Source organism: Chiloscyllium plagiosum, chromosome 6 (assembly GCF_004010195.1).
Source record: "Chiloscyllium plagiosum isolate BGI_BamShark_2017 chromosome 6, ASM401019v2, whole genome shotgun sequence".
NCBI lineage: Eukaryota > Metazoa > Chordata > Chondrichthyes > Orectolobiformes > Hemiscylliidae > Chiloscyllium > Chiloscyllium plagiosum.
This window is the reverse complement of record NC_057715.1, coordinates 26485816-26507597: the sequence shown is the minus strand read 5'-3', so window position 1 is coordinate 26507597 and position 21782 is coordinate 26485816. Positions and strand designations below refer to the sequence as shown.

Below are 21782 nucleotides of genomic sequence, written 5' to 3'. Positions count from 1 at the left end.
TGGCCAATTAAGTGTTTTTAAAGTATAGTACTTGTGTTCATGTCGGGAAATGTGCCAACCAGTTTCCACACAGCAAGATTCCACAAACATTAATGAGTTAAAAGTCTAGGTCATCTGTTTGAGGGATGACAGATGGGAGATAAATGTTGGCTAGCATGCCATGAATGCCAGCATCCAAGAAATTCTGGTTTGAATGTTGCATCCACAAAACTAGAGAATGGTGTACAGAAAGTGAAAACAACATTGCTGAGAAAGTACAAAGGAATTTAAATTTTGATGAATATACAGTACTGGAAAAGAGTTTATATCTTCATACTTAAGATGCAGCCCTCATTGTCCGAGATGGTTTATAGATTTTGCACTCTCTCTCACTTCCTTGCTGAATGGAATGATTTGGGCACTTTTTGGGAGTTTCTCACCACAACTGAAATCTCTGTGTACTCCAGTGCAGTACAATTTAGACTATATTCAAGGATGATAATCAGAGCTATAGAAAACAACATTAGTCCCAAAAAGTGAAATGACAATTAATATAATACTCCTAAACTTTTGTTGTATTGTCATGTCAAAACACTGCTCATTTGATCATCAAACAGGCTTCAAAAACTCTGATTATGGAACTGTCAGAAGCATTAATGACATATTTTAATTTCACATGCTGAATCAATTCTTAGTTTTCAAACAACACATATGGTAACAGCTGGAATCTCATTTGATTGCATCCGGTTTTAGTTACAATGAGAAGTTTTCTCCACTGAAATAAATCACATTAAATAAATGGAGTGTATTGCTCAGTGATGCCTGCGCATGTGCAGATAGCAATGGTAACAAAGTGTGTAGCAGCAGAACCTTCTGACTGTGATTGCCAGGATTCCCCTTGTAGTTGTGGTGACACCAAATGCTGCTTTGAACAAAAACAATTGCCCTTTGTCAGGAAGCACTGAACACTATGGGTGGGATTAACCCCTCCCAAAAAGTCAGGAGGAGGGATGGAAAGATGATGAGAAGGGCAAATAATTGGGCACTTGGCACCGGTGAGATACCTGCTCCCTTCCAGCCACCTCAGCAAATAGATTCTGGTCAGAAAGGCCCCATGGTCAACCCACCAATAATCAAGGTCCTTAAATGAACAACCACTTAATGGCTTCAATCTACCTGCGACCTCATTAACTATTTTCTTTACAAGTGAGAAAAGTGGCTGACTTCTTGACTGGGAACATGGTGTGACCTGCCTTCTGGATCTTTGGTGGTGGAGAGGGTTTCCATTTTGATCAATCTGGGGTCAGTTAAAGGTGTGGATGGGGGTGGGATCAGCCATTGAAATCCCCCCGCCTTAGCTCTTGTCTCTTAATGCCTGTGGCACTCTTCCTGTCTCCCATTGGCCCCTGCTGTAGAATTAACTCCCAAAAATCACCAACCTTTTTGCTCATATTGGTGCTCATGAGTTTGAGCCTGCAGTCTGGGCCTCAAAGATGGTGCTACTGACCCCTGTTTGGCTGACAGCTTCACATGAGTTGGGACATCTCTGCCATGGACCGCATTGGCTGAGAATCTCGCTGGGACACCAATTGAGTGCCCTGATTAGTGCTTGATCTGCAGGTGTTCTTGCTGCTGGGGGGAGGGTATTGGTTGCACTGGAAGAAACCTACCCAAGATATGTCTCTTCAGGCCAAAATTGTGAAGTAATTCAGTCTGTGTTTCCTGTTATTAAATCATTGGCTTGGGGGCATTAATAGTTTGGTATCACTTTGTCAAGCACACTTCAATCACCTTATCTTGCATTCCCTGAAGGCAATTAGCACACTTGAAGCCATTTAGGTGGGATCATGTTTTGCAGCTTGGGGATGAAACATTTAAATTAATGGCTTTAACAATTAATGATATCATGACTGCCCTGATCCACTACACAGTGGATTGAAAAGACACAACTATCAATTGCAATTAATGAAGGTCATTAAGGAAAAAGTCAGAGATGGAAGAGAGATATGTGATGGGAAACTAAAAAAACAGGGAGAGAATGGAAAAAGTGAGAAAAGATCATGGTTTTGACAAATACAGAACAGTTCAGCTCACCAGACTCTACACCATGAGATCACCACAATGCTATTGTTTTCCACTGACATTTTGATTGAGTTTTCAGATATTAGAAGCAGGACTCCATTTTAACCCATCCATAATGAAAAAAAACCCAATAAACTTAAGCTTCACTCCTCGTTTGCACAAAACGGATCACAATTCAGTGATCTGCAGCTTCTTCCAGGATGTGTTTCTTTTTCAGTGCCGTTCATCTAAATTTGACCAAAAACAACACAGTAGGTCAAGAAATGTTTAGTACAGTTACTGTGAGTGCTAATGAACTTGCATTATGGTTTAGAAAAGGTACTGGTCTCACCCATAAAACTGGTAGCACTCCTGGGTTGAACCAATGGTCATTGCAAATTGGTGTTAATTATGTTCATAACAAGACCATTGAAGAGGCTGTTAAAATTAAGATATTATTCAAAAAAATTAAGATATTTCTTTTGGACATAGGGACTCTCAGGAGTTTTGTAAAATCATAGATGTAATTGCTTTGAATATACAGTATGAAGAAATTGAATACTGTGCACCTAATGTAGGGAGCAAATGGTTTTATAGTTTATTAAAGTTATTGCCAGTCTCATGAATTGGATTATTCTCAGTGAACCAGACATTCTAGTTTGATAAAAAAATGTCTACTTTTGTGGTTAAACCATGCTCATCTGTATTAATAAAACTGAACAAGTCAATACTCTTAAATACGTAAAAAAATTTGAGAGCAAATTTTGAAGAGAATTACAGTCACATTCTGAAACATTGTCTGATTTGTGCAGATTTTCATTCAGTTGTATGCAAATATGTTTGAACAGAAACTTAGAGCCATACAGTCGCAGAGATGTACAGCATGGAAACAGATCCTTTGGACCAACCTGTCCATGCTGACCAGATATCCTAACCCAATCCAGTTCCATTTGCCAGCACTTGGTCCATATTCCTTTAAACCCTTCCTATTAATATACCCATCCAGATCCTTTTTAAGTGCTCTAATTGTACCAACCTCTACCACTTCCTCTGGCAGCCCTTTCCATACGTGCACCATCCTCTACATGAGAAAGTTGCCTTTTAGGTCCCTTTTAAATTTTTACCCTCTCACCCTAAACCTATGCCCCCTAGTTCTGGACCTCCCTACACCAGGGAAAAGACCTTGTCTATTTACCCTATCCATGCCACTCATGATTGTATAAACCTCGATAAGATCATTCCTCAGCCTGCAACGCTCCAGGGAAAACAGCCCCAGCCTGTTCAGCCTCTTCCTGCAACTCAAGTCCTCCAACCCTGGCAACATCCTTGTCAATCTTTTCTAAACCTTTCAAGTTTCACAACATTCTTCCGATAGGATGGAGACCAGAATTGCACACAATATTCCAAAAGTGGCCTAACCAATCTTCTGTACAGCCTCAACATGACCTCCCAACTCCAATATTCAGTGCTCTGTCCAATGAAGAAAAGCATACCAAATGCCGCCTTCACTATCCTATCCATCTGCGAGTCAACTTTCAAGGAGCTATGAACCTACACTCAAAGGTATGTTTGTTCAGTAACACTCCCCAGGACCTGACCATGAAGTGTTTAAGTCCTGCTCTGGTTTGCTTGTCCAAAATGCAGCTCCTCACATTTATCCAAATTAAATTCCATCCGCCACTCCTCAGCCCATTGGCCGATCTGATCAAAATCCTGTTGTAATCTGAGGTAACCTTCTTTACTGTCCAATACACCTTCAATTTCGGTGTCATCTGCAAACTTACTAATTATATCTCCTATGTTCACATCCAAATCATTTCAATAAATGATAAAAAGCAGTGGAACCAGCACTGATCCTTGTGGCACACTACTGGTCACAGGCCTTTAGTCTGAAAAACAACCTTTTACCACCACCCTCTGTCTTCTACCTTCAAGCTGATTCTGCAGTCAAATGGCTAGTGCTCCCTGTATTCCATGAGATCTAACCTTCCCAACCAGTCTACCATGAGGAACCTTGAGTAACGCCTTATTAAAGTCCATATAGATCACGTCCACTGTTCTGCCCTCATTAGTCCTCTTTGTTGTTTTTTCAAAAAATTCAATCAAGTTGCTGAGACATGATTTCCCAAGCACAAAGCCTGCTGACTATCCCTAATCAGCCCTTGCCTTTCCAAATGCATGTAAATCCTGTCCCTCAGGATTCCCTCCAACAATTTCCCCACCACCAATGTCAGGCTCACTGGTCTATAGTTCCCTGGCTTGTCCTTACCACCTTTCTTAAATAGTGACACCACATTAGTCAACCTCCAGTCTTCCAGCACCTCACCTGCGACTGTTGATGGTACAAATATCTCAGCAAGGGGTCAAGCAATCACTTCTCTAGCTTCCCACAGAGTTCTAGAATACACTTCATAATCCTGGCGACTTATCCACTTTTATGCATTTCAAGACATCCATCCATGTAATACAGACATTTTTCAAGACGTCACCATCTATTTCCCCACATTCTATATCTTCCATGTCCTTCTCCACAGTAAATACTGGTGCAAAATACTCATTTAGTATCTCCCCCATTTCCTGTGGTTCCACACATGGGCTGCCTTACTCTTCTTTGAGAACTTGTGGAATAATCGCACCTCCAAACCAGTGAGACTTTTCATTGTGTTTGCATCCAATCTGATTTTTCTTAAAATAGGAAATGCTTGGAACATGTTGGTTCTACAGGTATTGTCCTCAGCTTAAAAGCGCCGAATTTCAAAACTGCTTTGAGAATTAAAAGACCTCCATGAGCAATCCTCATACAATAGAGAAATCTGAAATGGTGGCCATAGTTATCTCAGTAGATCACTACATTTCAAAATTTAGAAACATAATTGTGAAAATAATGTGCATTAGATAGATTTCTGATTTTGATGGGTATCTTTGAAGAAATGTTTCAGTCTACATTAGGGCTAAGTTTGTGATGCTTCCCTCTATTGGGAGCCCTCATAGATCTGTGTGGATTGGAGACATAACAAAATGCATCAGCATTGATTCTTCAATCAACACCTCTAACTAAGTTTACCCTCTTTCCTTATATCTCCTACCATTAATTTTTGGTCATCTTTAATCAGATTTTAAAACTTTTTCCAATCCACTGGCTTATCATAGTCGTGGAATCATAACATGGAAACAGACCCTTTGGTTCAACTAGTCCATTGCAACCATGTTCCGAAACCAACTATTCCCACTAGCCTGCATTTGGCCCGTATCCTGAGCTGATGAAATGTTCAGCCCTTCAACAAAACCTTGAATAGCAATTCACCTTTAAGGACCACAAGCTGGCTACAAGGTTTCCTCATTTAAATATACACCAACTCACTTATCACTTGTGGTAGTTCGATTAACTCAAAACCCTATTTGGAAACAGTCTCTGCCAAACCTAAACTTCCTGTTCACTGAAAAGAAATTTAAACTGATAGGCATCCTGTAAATATTTCCAAATATATACTCCTGCATGAAAGGATTTGTAATATATCAATGGCCTTTGAGTGAAATAGGATTTAGTAAAATTATAACAAAGCTGACTTCCACTGTTGCAAACGCTACAAACTGGCATTGTACAGTGTTCTCTGGTAGGCCTATTACCATGGGAAGGCTAGCTACAAAGGAACAGAGACTGGAGTGACAGGGAGAGGAGTTTAACTCTAAAGTGAATTGAGGAACTATAGCAGATATTCAAGAAAATGGGTCATAGCTCCAAAACAAAATACTGAAGTGAGCAAGAGGAATCCTTGAAAGGGACAAAGCAATCAAGGTTATCCAGGGAAAATAAAAAAAAACATAAAATGTGACAAAGATTAATGGTGAGGTCTCTTCTGGAGTACTGTGTGCAGTTCTGGTTGCCCTGCTATAGGAAGGATATTATTATATTGAAGAGGGATCAGAAAAGATTCACCAGGGTGTTCTCTGCAATGGAAGATTTTAGTTCTAAAGAAAGGCTGGGACCTTTTTCACTGGAACATAGAAGATGGGGGGGCGGGGTGACCTTACAGAGGTTTATAAAATCATGAGGGGCATAGATAAGGTAAACAGCAGATGTCTTTTCCCTAGGGTTGTGGAGTTCAAAAGAAGGGTCATATTTTTAAGGTGAGAGGAGAAAGATTTAAAACCATGAGGGGCAGCCCTTTTGCATAGAAAGTGGATTATCAGTGTGAGAATGAACTGCCTGGTACAGTTACAACATTTAAGAGACATTTGGATAAGTACATGAAGATATGGGCCAAACATAGGCAAGTGGGACTAGTTTAGTTTGGGAACATGGTTGGCATGGACTGGTTGGACCGAAAGGTCTGTTTCATGCTTTGATTCTATGATTGTATGGTAAGCCAGTGGATTGGAAATGTTTTAAAATCTCATCAAAGGCCAAAAAAAAATAGAAGGAGATATTTTAAAAAGGGTAAACTTACAAGTAATATCAAATCAGACAACAAAAGCTTCTTCAGATATATCAAAAGGAAGAGAAAGGCAAATGTGAACTGAGGCTCGGGTAATAAAATGGAGTACCAGGAAATGGCAGAAGATTTGAACAAATACTTTGACTTAGTCTTTGCATCACTGAACAGTAAAGGCACTAAAAAACATTCAAAATTATTAAATAATCAAGGTGCAAGATGGAGAGATGAAATCAATACAATAACTATCACTAGAGAAAATGTACTGGGGACACTAATGGTGATAGATTGGCCTAATGAGAGGTATCTTAGGATATTAAAAGAAGTAACTACAGAGATATTGGATGCACTGGTAATATTCCAGAAATCCTTAGATTATATTAAAGTGCCAGAAGACAGGAAAACTGTTACTGTACCAAAAGGGAAGGAGACAAAAAGCAACTCACTAAAGGACAGTCAGCTTAAAATTTGTAATTGGGAACATGCTAGATATATTATACAAACGATAATATCAAAGCATTTAAAAACACATACTATAATCATACAGGATCCGTATGGCTTCATGAAGGGGAAATCATGACTGGTATGCTTACTAGTTTTTTTTTGAGGAGGTTGTAAGCAATAAAGTTAAAGGAAAGTAGCTCATATAATGTATCTGCATTTCCAGAAGGTGTTTGATAAAAAGAATCACATTAGGCTGCTTAACAAGGTGAGCATTTGGTATTGAGGGTAGTATATCAGCATGCAAAGAGGATTAAATCACTAATAGAAGACCGAGTTGGGATAAGAGTGGCATTTCAGGATGGCAACCTCTAAACAGTGGAGAGCCACAAGGATCAGTGTTGGGGCCACGGATATCTAATATATTAATAAATTGGATGATAGAAGTACTATAGCTAAGTTTGCAGTTGACACTAAAACAGATGGGAAGGCAAATGATGAGGGTGGGAGAAAGTGAGAACTGCAGATGCTGGAGATCAGAGCTGAAGATGTGTTGCTGGAAAAGTGCAGCAGGTCAGGCAGCATCCAAGGAGCAGGAGAATCGGCGTTTCGGGCATGAGCCCTTCTTCAGGAATGATGAGGGTGACCAAAGAATCTGCAGAGGTTAAGTGTTTGGGCAAAAACTTGCCAGATGGAATATAGGGCGGCATGGTGGCTCAGTGGCTAGCACTGCTGCCTCACAGCGTCAGGGACCCGGGTTCGATTCCCGCCTTGGGCAGCGTCTGTGAGGAGTTTGCACATTCTTCCTGTGTCTGCGTGGGTTTCCTCTGGGTGCTCCGGTTTCCTCCCACAGTACAAAGATGTGCAGGTCAGGCGAATTGGCCATGCTAAATTGCCCATAGTGTTAGGTGCATTAGTCAAGGGTAAATGTAGGGGAATGGGTCTGGATAGGTTGCTCTTCGGAGGGTTGGTATGGACTTGGGCCAAAGGGCTTGTTTCCACACTGTAGAGAATCTAATCATAATGTGAGATTAAGCACATTGGCAGAAAAAAAATCCACGGAAAGCTGTACCACGGAAGGTTAACCTTTATTTTAGAGATAGTGCAGTGTAAAAATAGGGCAGTCTCACTAAAACTATACAAGTCACCAGTTAAACCACACCTAGAATATTTTGAACAGTTGGTTTGGTTCCGTTATCTAAGGAAACATTTAGTCGCATTGGAGGAATTCCAGAGAAAATTCACTAGGTTGACCCTATTGGCAGGGGAAGGTACTATCTTACAGGGAGAGTTTGAGTAGATTGAGCCTATACTCTGTTGAGCTTAGAATGAGAGATGACCTTATTGAAATAAAAATGATTCTTGGGGGATATGAGTGGGTAGATGTAGAGAGTTTGTTACTCTTTTGGGTGAATCCAGGGCCAGAGGGCATAATCTCAGAATAAGTGGTTACACTCTTAGAGCTGAGTTGAGCACAGCGGTTTCTCTGTGGGTATTGAATCTGTGGAATTCTTTACCAGGAAGACTATTGAGGCTGGGTCATTCAATGTGCTCAGGGTTGATAGAGGCAAATCTTTAATCAGTATGGAAACTAGATTTTATGGGGAAAGGGAGGGAGGGAGGATTTGAGGATAATCAGATCAGGTATGATCTCACGGAATGGCAGAACAGGCTTGATGGGCCAAATGGCCGATTTCTACTCCTATGTCTTATGGTGGTGGACAATTAAACAACTGATGAGAAATGAAAAAAAAACATTGAGTTCAGGACATGACTTGCAATGACTGACCTCTTCTGGCACTTTTATCAAGGTGGAGGAATTCTCCATCATTGTGGAACTCTAGGCCATATTCTTGCATTATATTTGTAAAGTTATACCTGTGTGTCTACATTTCAGTAAGTTTAGAAGGCACAATTTTATCTTGAGCCTACTAATCATGAGGAACACAAAATAGCCAGATTTCAGAGGTTAATTTGGCTTCCTAAATCTTGAGGTGATTTATATTTTTAGAAAGAATCTAGTCATAGTGCCTTTAGTGTTGAAAATGTCCCAAGGAACCATATGTAATAGGAGATGCTGAGCAGCAGCATGGAAACTTGGTTTGGTAATCGAATTAGGTTGAACTGGTGGATTTTAGCATGAATCTTGAATGTTGCACATATGGTAACAAAGCAGAGAAGTCCTGAGATGGAGATCCAGAAAGTGAAATGCGCTGGTTGAAAACTCTGCTGTTTTGATGAAATGAAAGGAAATGAGAAGATTGCCTTTGAAGGACTTCAGAGGCATGACATTGAATAGAAGTTTAAAGACATTGTAAGGGCAGACCTAAAAATATTCAGTTGAGATTTGTGTTTGAGAATATATGAACTGCATGCAATGAAGGATAAGAAGGCAGTGGAGATTAGTGATCTGAGCAGGGAGGAGTCCAGTTGTAGCTTGCAGTGATCTTCCAGTTTACCATGGATTCAGTTGTCAGTTCCACAATACCACTGCAACTTCCACAGTAACGTGTGGCCTGTGGTGATAAATCCAACGGAAGCTCAGCCTGCTGCCAGTTTGGTTATAGGATCCAGCAACTCTGTTGACTTTGAAAGTGTGTAGGAGAGCATGGATGGAGGCTTCCAAAACACCCTGTCTTCATGCAGAGTTGTAAGAATGCTGGGATGATTCCATAAGAATGGCATTTGGTCATAGGGAAAGGACAACAACACCTTATAAAACTCATTCACCAAAGCTTGTGAACAGAGACCAAAAGGAAAACAGCACATTGGTAGCCTCTGAAAACAAGAAGAGAATGAACTTCGTTATGATTCTCCATTGCTGATACTACTATCTGATTCTAAAGGACATGTTTTACTGGGCAAGGTTAGGAACTGCTTGAATCAGACTGCTTCAGACATAGAACCTAATCTTGCCACACTGGAATTAAACTGCTGTTCATTGCGCAACAGCAAGAGTGACAACAGGAAGTAAGATTTGTTCAGCAGGACATACACACAAGATTTTTAAATAAGATATAGATTGTTCAGGATGCTGACCAGTGTAAACCACAGACAGAAATTTGAGTTGTTCCACTGGAATAATGCTATGATATGAGGATAAAGAAAAGCATTGTCCTCAAATGCAATTCTACACACTCATCACACACTGAATAGACAGGCTGACTTCAGTCGTACAGATTGCTTGTGAGATATAAGTAGCCAATTAGTCTCTCTAGCCTCTTCTGTTATTCAACTAGATTTTGGTTAATCTCTCCTCTATTTAGCCACTGTTTGCTCCATATCCCTTGATGCAGTTATCTAACAAAAGTCTAGTGGCCTTAAACTTGAAATTTTCAATTGCCCAATTGTTTCTGGATAGAAGGTTTTGGATTTTCACTGCCCTTTTTGCGAATGAGTGCTTTCTGTTCTCACGGTGGCTCAGTGGTTAGCACTGCTGCCTGACAGCACCAGAGACCCTGGTTCAATTTCAGCCTTGGGTGACTATCTGTCTGTGTGGAGTTTGCATATTCTCCCCGTGTCTGTGTGGGATTCCTCCGGGTGATCCGGTTTCCTCCCGCAGTCCAAAGATGTACAGGTTAGGTGAATTGGCCAAGCTGAATTGCCCGTAGTGTTCAGGGATTTGTAGGTTAGGTACATTAATCAGGGGAAATGTAGAGTAATAGGGTCGGGGAATGGGCCTGTGTGGCTTATTCTTCGAAGGTGAGGACTTGTTGGCTGAAGGGCCTCTTTCCACACTGTAGGGATTCTGATTCTAATTCAAATTAGCTTTGAATTTAAGACTATATTTTCTGGATTCCACCAACCAGAGAAGACCACATTGAATCCCTTTATGCTCAAAGAAAGGTAACATATTGTGGTCAACTTCAATATGATGACATGATAATTCTGATTGCTAATTTCACCAAATCACTGTTGGTCTGCTCTATCATTTTGCCAGACTATGTCCCTCGGCAAAAATTGACGCATGGATATTCAGTTCCTCAGGCTGTGTAAAAGAAAAACTAATTTTAGTTGAAAGTGTGTCACACTACACCTTATTTTTCCAACTGTGATAAGAGCTCTAATTTTATAGCCGAGGGGCCATGGATTTGATGACATTGCTATGGATCTGCCAATATCAATCATTTCCCAGCCTCCAAACACCTTCCCTAATGTTGGCTAGGCTTGGTGTATCAACTGTGACAAACTCAAGGATGTGTCACCTCTGCCATACTCCAGGCTGACTGTCAGACAGTAAAAATAGAACCAAAGAACAGTCAATGCTGGAAATTTGCAACAAAAACAGAAATTGCTGGAGAAGCTCAGCAAGCCTGACAACGTCTGTGGGGAGAAATCAGAGTTCATGTGTTGAGTCCAACGGCCCTTCATGAGAACTAGGATGAGTTCTAAAAAAGGGTCACTGCACCCTCAATGATAATTTTGCTTTCTCTCCACAGATGCTGCCAGATCTGCCGAGCTTCTCCAGCAATTTTTGTTTTTGTTGAGACTGTCCGACAGAACTGTTGGTGTATGAATCATGAAGGCAGTGGTGTGGGGTATGGGACACAGTGAAAGGAAAACCAGTGGTTTTTAATGGAAATTTCTTCCACTGGAAAGGCTGGAGAGATAAATAATTATGGTACACTTCAGGCAATCCAAGCTCCGAGGCTGAGTTTTTGTCACTAAGCCAACTGTCTTTAGTTTGGAGATTTCCTGACTTAGGAAACCTCCAGTTTAAAGGATCTCAACAGACACAGTTTTCAATCCAGAGAGAAAGGGGTGGACTGGAATTCAGTCCTGCCAGCTTTGGGGTTGGTGAGTGCCAAGTTAGAAGGTCTTCCTTGGTTTTCTGGGACTTTCAAGTTGTTTCAGATTGTCCTAGGAGTTCTTGCCAATTCATATCCTCACCCATCTCTATGGTTCCCTTTTACTCCAAAGCTATTTCTATAGCCACTCATCCACTATTGGCAGACCTGAGGTACAAGGAGATGAAGGTAATACATTTAATATAGCTTTCAATCATACAAATTTCCCATTTAAGGAACCCATTAAAAATTTTTGAGGATCCCATTAAAAGTTTTTTAAGTCTCCTCAGATGTTTAATTTCTTATGAATGAACAAACTTCAAGTCAGATCCCACATCAAAGACAACTAATCCTTGAATGGATTGTTTAAACTGTCAATCAGACTATAATTTCAGAATATCCTGGATAACCATAGCTTCTGAAACTGTTTAGCATTCATAATTCCCTTTGGAGACATGTCAATAAAATCTACATGGCCAGATGGTAATACTGTTCATAATCTATACCATACGGACTATCAATATGAGCAGTCCAAAAGTGGATATTTTAATTCTCGTTGACAAAAACAATTGTTCTCTTAAAGTTTAAAGATTACTTTAAAAAGCTAATAATCATGACAATTATGCTACCCTAATGTGCACATTAATAGTTTTTACTTCATCTGTTAATGACTTCACATTGAAGGTCCAGTTTCTTGCAACTCTCCAGAATGTTCAAGGACTTTCAACCCTGCTGAGTTTGGGCTTCCCTCCTGTATGAATCCTACTTGTCCTTTTTTCCTTGCTGGGAAAAGACAGGATCTGCCTGAAATGCAGCCAAGTGGGACTTCTGTATCAGGGTCCTGTCTACAATTTCTACAGCTCTGTGGAATTTTCCTGATTCTGTGAAAATCCAGCAACATTATGAAAGACAAGTTTTGTCAATCATAGAAATATTCAAACAGTGCATTCTTTATTTTGAAGTCCTATAATATTCAAAATTTTAAAAAGATACATGAGACGCTCACTGTCACTTTCTGAGGGACAAAACAGACTGCCCCTGTTTGTGACCCAAGAGACTTAATTAGAAACATAGCTTTAGCTTGTGCACACACTGCAACAATGGGCATGAAGATTGCCACATCTACAGATTCAGAAGTCTGTAGTTCACCACAGTGTCTGACACCATTTTCTGTGGTTGTTAGGTGTTAGATTTCATATCCTCAGAAAAGAAGTGCTGTTCAGACATGTAGTAGGAAAATTAAGATAGCATATGACACTTTTCAGGCAAGTTTTATTTAAAAATCTGTGTTATCAGAAAGTCTAAATGATATGACTCTATGATAACACTGCAGTCTATCCATCTTGACATCCCAAACCACCGAAGATCTTAAGTTGCAGATGGTCCATGTGATGCCATTTAAGGATTGGAAGATTGTCAAACTATATAAAACCAAGGAAATAAATAGAAAAATAAATATCTTAGAATCCAAACAACATATTTTACTCTATGGAATGGCAACAAGCATTGTCTGCAGACTTTTAAAGATATTTAGTTCATCCTTTATGTCACACACAAATGATTACTAATCAATTTACATTGGTTAGCATGTAGATGTAATGGATGAGGTTAATTTCTACTGAATTTGTTTACTTACCTGTTTTCCACTTTGGCACCCTTTCACTTCACTACTATCTGTGCCACATATCCATGACTGAAACTCAGCGCTTATACTTCTAATTTAGTTAATATTGAGCTTCATATCTTCTGTGTATTTTTATATGAACGTTTAAAGCCAACACAACTCCAGTTATGGCTGCACCTCCCACTATTGCACAATTCTTTTGGTTCCCTCTTTATCTGTAAGTTATCTTCAGCAATATTGGCTCTCTAATGACTGCTTGTCACATTCCGTTCTATTTTTTAGCCTCAACTTTCACCTCCATACCAGTTTTGTTAGCCCTATTTGTCAGGTTATATACGATATCTGGAGTATGACTTGCCTGTCAGAATGTTGAATATGGCCATCATTACGTTTAAGGGTTGGATTTCTGTCGAATTAGGAAGATTCCACAGACCTTCCAAGTAGTGAGCAGAACTCAGAAGAAGGAAGCCCTTATCCCCTGTCTTGGACACACGCCCTTTTGACCGGCAGGGAGTGATTCTTGCAGAAAGGCAGACCGAAATAGCTCCCAACCGTAGTTTGGGAACATCAACATCAACTTTGTTATTTGTCTGCCAAAAATGTCCATACATTTGCGCCCATCACCTATGGTTTAATACTTAACTAAATGTTACAGAACATCATTGTTCTGTTTGATCCTGAGAACACACCACTATCAAGAATGCTTACTACCATCTTGTTCTTCCCTCAACGATAAAGCTGTGGCAGTATTTATTTCCCCCCCCCCTCCACTTTTTTATTCAAGTTCTCCCAGATGTTTTCACTGCTCACCATTTTAAAACATTCAAGTTGGCCTCTCAGTCTTATGCTGTTGACCTTCTCTGCATTTCCATCCACCAAAGTAGTTGAACTACCTTTAGGAAGCTCCTCCTAAACCCTCCCATCTTGCTGCATCTCCTTCTATCTTTAAATGTCCAATCCAAAATTACAGATTCTGTTGTTTCTCCTATTTATTCCAGTGCTCCTGTAACACATTCCCCTGTTGTATACCACATCAAAGGTACTGTTTTCATGCAAGTAGCTATGCTCTAGCATAATTGATTTTTCAATTTCTTACAACATAATCCTTTCCACTGATATTTGTGTTCTGTGCCTGCTAAGTAACCGAAACCCACTTCATGTCTTTGCTTTGTACTTCGAAGATTACTTTCCATTTAATTCACTTTCTGTAACAAACTAAACACCTCTGTCTTTACTTAAATAAGTTACTCTTTGAAGGCAATTCTTTCAATTTTTCTAGTAAAAAAGTTAGGTTGTATAATATGTTGTATATTTACAGCAAAATGGGTAATGGGGAATGTCTGTTTCCACAGATCAGTTTTCTAGGGAATTGGCATCGTTTGGCATGTTATTATGACAAAGGGAGGGTTTTAGATGCACACAGAAGCTTTGAGTATCTCCAAGTAAAAGTACAAGGCAACTGAGCTTTTCAGATATCTTTTGCAGGATTCCCTGCAGTCAACACATAATGATTAGGACAATGTCTCCACAGATATGAGGAGAAAATAAATAAATGACTCTGAAATGACAATTAATATGTTCATAGTCAGAATCATGATGCAAACAGCCACCGTGCACATTTTTTTAAAGTTCACATTTCCATTTCTCAAATCTATTTCATAATCAATTCCTTAATAGGTTCAGCACAACTGTGAAAGTAGATCTATCGTGGGCATTGGGAAGACTCCAGATATGAGGTACTTACCCAAAAAGCCAAATTTATATTAGTTGCCAGTTTTACTCCGTCTTTTTCTTATTTTCCCAGTTCCTTTTTCCTTTCCCGCAACCTGCCTGACTGTATGACTTTCTCTAGCTTTCTCCATCTGAATGGGACATCAGAAAAAACGTTACAGGGGTGGGGGTTAACCCAGGGTCAGTAGCAATAGTGAAACAATTTGGTTAAATATTAAAGCCTCCACACTGATAGTTAAAATGCACTCTTGAATCTCAGCAAGAAAGTTATGCATACCAGGGCCTCAAACATCATGATCCCCCAAAATGCAGGATTACCAATAGGAAGTGTCAGAAATATATTCAGCCATGACTTCACCAGAAGTTTTCAGATGAGTCTTGCTTGCCCCCCACTGAAGAAGCATTACTGAATATAGAACTCTTTACATCTCTCACTTCCCTCATCTCAGGGGGGAGGGGGGGCAGGAATAAGATTGAAGTTTGAAATGCTTGAATTACTGTATCTGACACATTTCCTTTTCTTATAAGAGTGGCTGTACTGCAGAAGTAATTATTTTGAATTGTTCCACTTCCTCCAGACAAAAGGGGTAGCCATGGGCACCTGCATGGGCCCAGCTATGCCTGTCCCTTTGTTGGTTACGTGGAACAGTCCATGTTCCGCAGTTATACCGGCACCATACCCCACCTTTTCCTCCACTACACTGCTGAGCAGGCACGATGGAGAGGTTTTTCAAATTGTCTCCTTGGAGAGAATGAATGACAAGTCTGAGAAAGGGCAAATGTTCTTTTTGCAGCTTGAAGGAACATGAGGAGAGGGTGGCTTGTTAGGGGACCTGGAACTGACCATCTCATCCACTTCCTGCACCTCCGCCCTCAAACCCCACCCCTCCAACCGCAACAAGGACAGACCACCCTGGTCCTCACCTTCCACCCCACCAACCTCCGCATAAATCGCATCATCCGTCGACATTTCCGCCACCTATAAATGGACCCCACCACAAGGGATATATTTCCTTCCTCACTCCTACCTGCTTTCCGCAAAGACCATTCCATCCATGTCTACCTGGTCAGGTCCACCCCCCAAACAAGCCACCCTCCCCTCCCGGTACCTTCCCCTGCCACCGCAGTAATTGCAAAACTTGTGCCCACACCTCCCCCTCACCTCCGTCCAAGGCCCCAAAGAAGCCTTCCATATCCATAAGAATTTTACCTGCTCTTCCACACATGTCATTTACTCTATCCGTTGCTCCCGATATAGTCTCCTCTGCATTGGGGAGACAGGATGCATATTTTCAGAGTGCTTCAGAGAACAGCTCCAGGAGACCCGCACCTATCAACCCCACCGCCCCATAGCTGAACAGTTCAGCTCCACCAAGGACATGCAGTCCCTGGGTCTCCTCCATCACCACACCCTCACCACTCGACACCTGGAGGAAGAAGGCCTCATCCTTCGCCTCGGGACTCTCCAACCACATGGCATCAATGTGGATTCCGCCAGTTTCCTCATTTCTCCTCCCCTCACCTTATTGCAGTTCCAGTCTTCCAACTCGGCACCACCCTCATGACCTGTCCTATCTATCTATCTTCCTTCCAACCTATCCACTCCGTCCTCCTCTCTGATCTATCATCTTTACCCCCACTTCCATCCATCTATTATTCAACTCCCAGCTACCATCTCCCCAGCCCCACCCCCCCTCCCATTTATCTCTCCACCCTCTCGGCGCACAGCCTCATTCCTGATGAAGGGCTTTTGCCCGAAACATCAATTCACCTGCTCCTTGGATTCTGCCTGACCTGCTGTGCTTTTCCAGCACCACACACGCGACTCTAATCTCCAGGACCTGCAGTCCTCACTTTCGCCTAGAAGTAATTTATTGCATGGCGCACTTTAAGTTGTTTCTTCAGACTAAAAACTGAAAACGAAAGCAAAGAACTTGCCTTTATATGGCACCTTTCATGGCCTCAGTTCATTGGAGATGTCATCGAAATATGTTTGAAGTGCATAAGGAAATACAACAACTTGAAGGTGGGATGAGGTACTCCATAAGTACTCTGGTCTTGCTTTCTTAGGTGCTGCTGACAATGAGAGAGACACTTTATCTGATCTCTTTATTCTGCATGGGGACAACCTCTGAAAAGAAAAGGAAATCTTACTTGCGAGACTTGTATGTGCTGTGGTAGATTTTGTAAACTATATTGCTTGATTGTCCAAACCCTATGCCCGCTAACTTGAGCTCCAACTTACTGAAAATCCTAACCCCTTTCAATGACAATATCTTGGGTCAGCTACTTGGTCTTTGCTACAGTGATTGGCATTGTAGTCTTGTAACTTGCATTTGATATGCAACCTTGAGGATGAAAAATGTTGTACTGGGTTCACTTTAATATTTTGGATACATTGGCAAATCTTTGTGCTTCAAACATCCAGAAATAAAAGAAAATCAAAACCAAATGTTCAAATATACTAAAATATGGTAAACTGCTAGCTTAGTTACAAACCTAACCCTCTGGAAAATGTTCCCAGCTTAGTACTGTACAGCGCAACATGACTTCCCAACTCCTACACTTAATGCTCTGACCAATAAAGGAAAGCGTACGAAACACCTTCTTCACTATCTTATCTATTTGAGACACCACTTTCAACAAACTTTGCACCTGCACTTCAAGGTCTCTTTGTACAACAACACTCCCCACCTTACCATTAAGTAGGTAAAAACAATGACTGCAGATACTGGAAACCAGATTCTGGATTAGTGGTGCTGCAAGAGCACAGCAGTTCAGGCAGCAGCAGGTAGGACAAGTCCGGACAAGTCATGGGGACAGTGCTGAGCTGGAAGTTTGGAACTAGGGTGAGGTGGGGAAAGGGGAAATGAGGAAACTGTTGAAGTCCACATTGATGCCCTGGAGTTGAAGTGTTCCTACAACACAACAATGACTACACTTCGAAAATGCTTTATTGATTGGAAAGAGCCAGTGCTTGTGAAAAGCATTGTACAAGTGTGCGTCTTTTTGGAAAGGTTCTAGGAATTAATGAAGACATTGTTTTGTGTTATCCATTAGAAAATCACTAAGATTTAAACAAAAGGTTTTTCTCTCACATCAAATGCTTTGTTTTATTAAATAAGTCAGATACTAGAGATGGGGTGACCAGGCAATATGGTTGGAGGTGACAGTCATGTGATGCAATCCAAGAAAAATGTCTCCCCAGTGTTGGCATCAAGAACTGATGCAGAGCTTATTATTCTTGATCAGTAAGTGGTAAACATTGGCCCCATGTCACTTTAGACAGACATTGGCTTCAAACTGGCTGTTGTAGAATAACTGTGCCTTAAATGCTTCATTCTCAATCTATCTAATTACAATTATTTGGCATATTTCCCATTTTTAATTACTTTTCTGATGTAGGCACTTTCTCAGTGATGCATCAATTACTGTTGCAGGAAAAGCTTTTCTTGATTATTGGACTTGTTCACCAATAAAAGATTTCCAGGTGGAAGATATTAACCAAAATATTTAATTGGCGGATATGCTTAATATGATTTTGGGCCAGAATTTTGCCACTAATGGGGCAATTTGTTTAATATCAACCACCTGGAAGCTTTTTACATTAAGCCAACACAACAATGCAATGAGAGGAGGAGGTGGAATGAATTTGCCCCCTCCCACACGTTTCCATTAAAAGAGGCCAGGAGTGAATGAATTGGATAAAGGAAGGGAAAAAAATGAGTAAAGCTCTTGAATTCACCCAAGCAAGAATTTCTGCATCAGGATCTTGTTAGGAACAAATGGAATCAGTCATAAGAATCCTGATCATTGCAAATATCTCCTGTGTCATTCTGTTTTCCTTGATTAATTGCATTAATTTTGTCCATTAAAGTATAGAAGAAATACAGTAAACATGAACTGATTCACAGAAACTGCTAAGCTCTAAATGAAAGGGAGGTTGAAATGAAATGGAAGAGACTTGGTTGAAATGATACAAGACTTTATGCACTTTTTGGTAGTGGCAGTATTGTTGCTGATAGCAATCTTGCACCTTCAGTCATCATGCTCAGTAAACGTTCAAAGGTCAAATCTGTTGCAATCTTTTCCCTCACCATTTCACTTTGGATATGGTAAAAGTTCAGTTTGGTGGCAATTATGTTCAGCAATTAAATTTATTATATTTTATACATAAGCTCCTCTTCCTCTCTCTTCACCCCTACGTTTTAATTCTAGGCAAGAATTCTGTAGCATTTAATTTAGAACAACATTATTTCAACAGTTGGATCGGATGCATTCATTAGAATGTATTATCTAATAGGTATTAAGGTGACAGACACGTCATGCTGTGATCTGGATTTCCTATAACACCGTTTTGCATTGTTTTTAACAGCAGTGTTGGTATTCTGCGCAAGGTCAGGACCTCAGCTCAATTTTTTACACATCACAGTTCTGTATTTTCTCTTCACTTGGCCTTAAAAAGTCTCCCATTTTCAACATCAATGAGGAACATGGGTTGGGAAAAGAATACATGGGCAGGTTTCTTGTTGCCTTCCTCATGCATTCTTAAAGGAAACACACATCCTCTTCCTGAAGGAACCTCTGCCTGAAAGCAATTTCAGTTTAACCACTGAAAAGTCCTGGCTGTCCTATTGACATGACTCATAGTTGCGAGCATGAGACCCGAAATAATGTGCAGTAGGGCAAGGATGACCACCGTCTGAGATCTCCGTTAACACTCCTACCCTGAAATCGTGAAAACTATGTGACAGATTTGATTTCATTTATTTATTGTCACATGTATCTTGTTACAAAATACAGTGAAGTGTTGTATATGATTTGGAGATGCCGGTGTTGGACTGGGGTGTACAAAGTTAAAAATCACACACCAGGTTATAGTCCAAGTTTAATTGGAAGCACACTAGCTTTCGGAGCGTCGCTCCTTCATCAGGTGATAGTGGAGGGCTCAATCCTTTTTGTGTGTAGTGCTGCGACTCTCCAACTCTATTTTAAAACACAGAAAACTAAACCAAAACTTAGAATATAAAGGCAAATAAAATGAAGAAATAAATAAAGTAATTCAGACTGTTTCATTGTTTGAAGTTCTACATTTAAAAATTGACAACAAATAAATGTGTTATCTTATTATTTTTAGAAGTTGACTGCAATTTCTAATACTGATAAGTATACTAAGAATCAAATAAGAATTACTGTACATAGAATTTGTAGCACAGAAGCAGGTTGTTTGACTCAGTGGTTCTTTGCCCAATATTTAGATTAAATAACGCAAAATTGATTCTACGATAATAGAATAAAGAAAAAATATTACTGTACAATGTAACATGTCCTTCAAAATTGCAAATGGTACTATTGTTCTGAGTAAGCTGTCAAGATAATACATCTTTTTGCTGACAGCAAAATGTCACATAGAGTCATAGAGATGTCCATCACAGAAACAGATCCTTTGGTTCAACCTGTCCGTGCCGACCAAATATCCTAACCTAATCTCGTCCCATTTGCCAACACTTGGCCCATATCCCTCTAAACCCGTTCTATTCATATACCCATCAAGATGCCTTTTAAATGTTGGAATTGTTCTAGCCTCCACCATTTCCTCTGGCAACTCATTCCGTACACGTACCACCCTCTGTGTGAAAAAGTTGCCCCTTAGGGCTTGAGAAAGTAACATTGATACATTTTACTTTTAATGTGACTTTTTTAAAGGGTGTGAAGCATTATACTCCTGCATGAAAAGGAACACTCAACATGGTAATACATGCAGCTGGCTAGATCATAACAGCTGATGTAGGATCAATACTGACCCCACTAGCAAAGAATTTTGTAGCCAAGTACCAGTATCACACAAGTGGCATCCAAGTCACAACTTAGTACATGACCCGGAAGAGTGTCCGGAATTAGACTGGGAGTTCCAGGTATCAGGAAGCTGAGTCTTTATTAGAGTGCAAATATAGATAGCAACATCATCAGGATGGATTAGTGATGGAATATATCTCCTCGTGGATTAGCTGTCGCTGACTGATGTGTTATTAATATAAGTAGCCTTCCTTTTAACACATTTTTAGAAATGTTGTAATTTGCACCGTTTTGAGGATAGCAAGGGTGGTGAAAGGTTATTAGGTCCAGCTCGAAGTATTAGGCCTTGTTTTAAATGGGGAGAGATTTCTCCAGACACTATTCTCAAAGACAAATTCCTGTGTTCAATATGCATAGAGTAAACATAATGTGTGAATGTGTGAGGAATATTAACCCTAGTTTTGTTTAAAATAAAAGTTCAGTTCACAGTTTTAGACTACATGTTGCTATTGAAGTATACATATGAATTCTCCTTTCATGAAAGCAATGTTTAATGTTGTATTTGCAGCACTGCCAGCCTCTGTTGGAGAAGCTGATTCACACAAGAGCCAGAAACTGTGGTCAAATTTGACAGTGAGATAGCATGTTCATTTTATTTGATGCCCTTCACATCCGATGTACACTTTTTTCAATAGAGGTCACTGGTTAACAAAGAGGTGGTCCATTTGGAAGTCAAATGTAGGACCTGCACTTCTGCAGTGACTAAGATTAATTAACCCAGGAACTGGAACATCCTAGTAAGTATCCTGCAGGGCCTTGTTGCTCCATGCAGTTAGTCACTAGTGTGTCTTTGGTACAGTTTTTGTCATATAAAATAACCCCTAAAACACACATCACGTTTTCGTGTTGAAAATTCAAGAGCTCAGTTTT

At 40.3% G+C, this 21782-nt stretch overlaps 1 protein-coding gene and 1 long non-coding RNA gene across 3 annotated transcripts in view; one reads left to right on the top strand and one right to left on the bottom strand.

Annotated features, from left to right (window-relative positions):
- The window catches only part of klf12b (Kruppel-like factor 12b), a 280995-nt gene that overhangs the window by 33840 nt on the left and 225373 nt on the right, over positions 1 to 21782 (top strand). The window lies entirely within an intron of this gene.
- On the bottom strand, positions 13042 to 15425 carry LOC122550524. The gene is made up of 3 exons (XR_006311870.1): positions 15334 to 15425; positions 15070 to 15187; positions 13042 to 13122 (listed from the first exon to the last, which is right to left on the bottom strand). It is a non-coding gene; the product is annotated as an uncharacterized LOC122550524 (long non-coding RNA).